Genomic DNA, 5,092 nt, shown 5'->3' on the forward strand with positions numbered 1-5,092 from the left:
AAGAGATTTTGTGACTGTATTTAAAGTGACTAATCAGAGGCCTTAAGGTAGTTCATTTGGATTGGCCTCACCTAATCTAACGTGAGCCCTTTAAAAACAGTATTTTCTCTAACTATTAGCAAAAAAAGGAAGTCAGAGAGATGTGTTCTAGCTGGCCTGAAAGAAAGCAATCATACATGTGAATTGCCTGTGGAAGCCATTTGGAAAATATCTGCGAATAGTCTCCAGCTGACAGCCAGTAAGGAAATAGGGACTTCAGTCATGCAACACAAGGAACTGAAATCTGCCAACGAGAATGAACTTGGAAGTAGATTTCTCTCCAGATCCACTAAATGACAACTCGGGCCACCTAACAGCTTGATTAAGCCAAAGGGGCCAGGTGACTGCAATGGGTTATTCCTGATTGCGGAGGAGTCAGTCTTAGGCTACAGCTAAGCAGTTCAATATTTTTATAATAATTTTTGTTTTGTTTCAGCTCTATTCTGAGGAGTGGAGGCTGGGCAGAAAGCCCCATACTTAACCAGAACCTGGATGGTGATGAGAAACTATCACAAAAAGAGTCTCCCAGGGCGCCTGGGTAGCGCAGTCGTTAAGCGTCTGCCTTTGGCTCAGGGCGTGATCCCGGCGTTATGGGATCGAGTCCCACATCAGGCTCCTCTGCTGGGAGCCTGCTTCTTCCTCTCTCACTCTCCCTGCTTCTGTTCCCTCTCTCGCTGGCTGTCTCTCTGTCAAATAAATAAAATAAAATCTTTAAAAAAAAAAAAAAGAGTCTCCCAAGGTCTGACAGAGAGAGGCAAGTGGGAGATGGTCTTGTAGCAGCTCCTTAATGGCCTCCCATTCTCTTGTGTTTGGAGAGAATCAGAAGATATTCTGCCAAGACTCAAATAAGCTGTATTTCAAGCCTTTGCCAGCATAGGTACATGCAAGGTGGCCATGTTGGCATGGTGGGGCTATTCCCTACAACTCTACCCTCTGACCTTTCAGTATCCAACTGAACTTTCTCAGGTTTGCAGGCTACCCCAGGGACTCCTCTAATTAATTTTACAGATAGGGGCTTGGACCAAATATGTTCCATTGTCTTAAGCAACATAGTGACCACAACTACAACTTCCAATCTGGAGCCAAGTCAGCTAAATATGTCCCAACTGCTATCAGGATGAACCTTAGAGAGCCACATTACTTTCTAAGGTGAAAATGGGTTGCTCTGTTTTTCCTTACTCATTGATCAACTGTAGCAAGAAATGTTAGAAATTGTTCATGTATCACCTGTACTGGCCAGCAAGAAGTCCAGGGTAATACAATCGTCATTACCACTCATCTTAGAGAGGCTAGAACCATCAATAGTTTGAAAAACAAGAAAAGAGTCTGAGAAGAGGTTAAAGAAAATCATGTTAGTGTCCAAAATGATAGTCTTGTTCTGTCATCTCAATCAGAGGCTCTTACTTTCTGAAGTCAGTAGTTGTTGGAAGGTTTATCACTTGTTGGTCAACAGTTAAGTTGAGGTGTTGGTGGCAGTTTGGCCAGATGCCAGGCAGGGATAAGAGCTGAGAGAGATCGCTGGATCCTTACTTCTACCCAGACCTCAAAGGGTCTAAAGTGCTTTCTACCCAATAAGAGTTGTTCTTTTTCTTCTACAACCATATGGTTGGTCCCCCACCAACTCTGCAGCAATTACTTCATTCTTTTTTCCAATCTTCCCCGTGTCTTAATGACACAATATGGCATAACTGGTCCCTGGGTGCCTCTGCAGTTTCTTCTTATACCTTGGACCATCCTAGAACCCTGATGTGTATGTTATGCCAACATTACCTTAGGAGTCATTGCCTCATATTCATGATCACTGTCATCAATATCCATAATTGCCAAATCCAGCAAGGACAGCCAGGAGACAAAAGAAGTACTAGGTTAGAGTTTCCCAAACCCCTGTTCTCCAGGGGTAAGTCTAGGAGGAAAAAAAATGTAGAGTGAGAAGTTAATTATGTGAATTGGGTTTCTTACAGCCAGCTCCGCCTCTTCCCTCCTCTAGCTCATAATTAAACATTTTATTTATTTATTTATTTAAAATTCAATTAGGTGGGGTGCCTGGGTGGCTCAGTCGTTAAGCGTCTGCCTTTGGCTCAGGGCGTGATCCCAGAATCCTGGGATCAAGCCCAGCATTGGGCTCCTTGCTCTGTTGGAGCCTGCTTCTTCCTCTCCCACTCCCCCTGCTTGTGTTCCTTCTCTCGCTGGCTGTCTCTCTCTGTCAAATAAATAAATAAAACCTTTAAAAAAATAAAATTCAATTAGGCAACATATAGTACATCATTAGTTTCAGGTGTAGAGTTCATAAACATTCTATTTAAAGAAAGGTACCATTTGGGGGAATTGCCACATTTAGAGCCCAAATTGCCCGTCTTAAGTGTGTGTTCCATGGGGAATGGGGCTTGGTTGCCCAATTATCTTTTTCTCTTTTAGGAGTCCATTCCATCTTTCAATGGCTCTTGCTGCCTAGCTATGACATGGCTATGAAAGTTCCAAAGAATATCCCAGGTTGATGCCTACTGTTGCATTTTTTGTTGTTGTTATAAGGTGGCACTATCATCTGACTGGCTATGTTTAGGGAATACAAATAGATAACAACATAACACTGTACATCTAAAGCCCTTGAATTGTATGCTCTGTGTACAGGGATGGAAGTATTGGACTCTGAAAAGCTGTCTATTGTCATCAATACTCAGCAATACTCATCAATACTCAAGCAATACTTGAGTGGAGGGTAGAGAGCCCACATGGTCTATTTTCCAGGACCGGCCAGGTTTGGTACCCCTTGTTATGTGTCCCAGAGTTCTCTCTGCTACTCAACTGCATAGCTGACAGCCTGGGCATATTTGCTGGGCTTTCTTGACCTCATGTGCTGGAATCACTGTGTGTCATTTTGGGGCATAGTCATGAATTATAAATGCTCATGCCCTGTGTGATGGTGTATCCAGGTAGCTCTGGTCCTTACCTGGGTCCTTATCTAATCATCTTGTGGATTCCATTGATGTTCATCTTTGTAAGGTCCTTTACCATGGGCGTGCATATGGTCACAAACAAGATGTGGGTCTTGTGCAATCTGCTACCATAACACTTCATCCCCAAAATTTGATCATCCAGTTGTCCCACTGCCAGGCACCACACCACATTGCCAGTCCATTGGCCCATGAATCAGTGAAAATGTAACAAGGTGCATTTGCGGGAATATTTTCCAGGGGAAGCACAACAGCCTACAGTTCCTCCCATGAAGCAGAATTCTCTTTTCCACGCAGAGTTTTAAGCAGTTTTCTTTGAGGCTGCACAGTGGCAGTGGTTCACTACATCCCACCTGCCTTTACCTTAGTTGATATGTTCATGAACCAGGCCCAGGAATACTCAAGAATCTTAGTGTTCCAAAGCTCCCAAGAAGCCCAAAGTGCTGGGCCAGACACCACATCTGACATGGCTGCATCTACAGTGTGACAGGGCGTCTTTTGAACGATCTGATACGATGAGTTCAGCAAGATTCTCATCCTCGTGTGAGGTATGGATGGCCTCTAACACCCGAACAAGCCTATCAGATGTTGTGCCTCATTTTTGTTTGCTAGGCGTTTTAAGACGAACAGTTTTTCTTTAAGAAGGTCAAGGCCGGGGCGCCTGGGTGGCTCAATCATTAAGTGTCTGCCTTCGGCTCAGAGAGTGATCCTGGTGCTCTGGGATCGAGCCCCGCATCAGGCTCGTCCGCTGGGAGCCTGCTTCTTCCTCTCCCGCTCCCCCGCTTGTGTTCCCTCTCTCACTGGCTGTCTCTCTCTCTCTGTCAAATAAATAAATAAAATCTTAAAAAAAAAAAGAAATTAAAAAAAAAAAAAAGAAGGGCAAGGCCATCAGCCCACATGGTTTCCAAGAAGCTTACCTGCGTGGTTAGTCCCAGTATTGCTGGGATGTTAATCTTCCAGCTCTGGTTCAGATATTGACTCAACTCATGAAAAGCAGTCTACATGCTGTCTTTAGCCCTTTCAGTCAGAATAATGCCATCAACGTAATGGTACCAGGACACCGCTGGTGAAATTTCAGCCTTTTTTAGGTCTAAGCCTATCCACTAGTGATAAATTATGGAGAGTTTAGGATAGCCTGTGACGACACGATAAAATAAAGGTAATTAGAACCTGTGAAGGCAAATCTAATCTTCAGGAGGCAATGGGATGCTGAGAAGGCATTAGCAACGTCTACAACTGCAAAATGGACACCTTCAGTCTGCATTATGGATTCTGTGATTGTTAAATCTGGAACAGCACATGCCAGAGTATTACTGCCACATTGAGTTTGTGGTAGTCCATGACGAGGTGCCAAATAATATTGGCTTTTCCCCTGGTCACTGAGGGCTATTATGTGATATAGTTTCTTTAAACACCTCTGCCTTCATTTGCTATTTGATCATTATAGTGACCTCTGACCTCTCCTACTCCCCTGATCCTCTTCCCTGGTCTCCTGTACTGCTTCACAGTAACTATGTGACTACACTGGAAATGTCTTGTTGGTTCTGGGTTGGTATTTGTGCCACAGCCATTATTCTAATTGTGGCATTTCCTTATTGGGCACATCCCTATGGTCAAGAGAATTATTACCTATCATTTACACATCTATTTCCACAATACATTCAGCAATAACAGTTACAACCACCTGAGTTGATACTGGCCCATAAGAACCCACCTATAAGGTTACACTGTCCAATTGGAAAATTATTTCTAAGTCCAGTTCAAGTAATTTTTCTGACCATGTCCAAGGGCATTTCCTGGCATCACAGTAACTTAAGTTCCGAGGTCCAACTTTTTTTTTTTTAACTAAAAAAAAAAATCGTAAAACAATCTCAGGCACAGCAAAGGACCACACCGAGATCATAAACGAAGCAAACGCACTCACACCAGCACTAAAACGTCACTCTCCCTCTCTCCTTCCCCACAAGCCTGGCTGCAGTTAGGGCCCAAGCATTCCTCTTGACGTCAGACCCGGACCCCCCACCCCCCACCACCCCGCAGGTCTTCCAGACTCAGCCAGCTCCAAGCTGAGGCTGAGGGTTCATCACCGCCCCGCTCCGCAC

The sequence above is a fragment of the Ursus americanus genome, chromosome 21, assembly GCF_024610735.1.
Source record: "Ursus americanus isolate L20-20 chromosome 21, mUrsAme1.1.p, whole genome shotgun sequence".
NCBI classification, from domain to species: Eukaryota; Metazoa; Chordata; class Mammalia; order Carnivora; family Ursidae; genus Ursus; species Ursus americanus.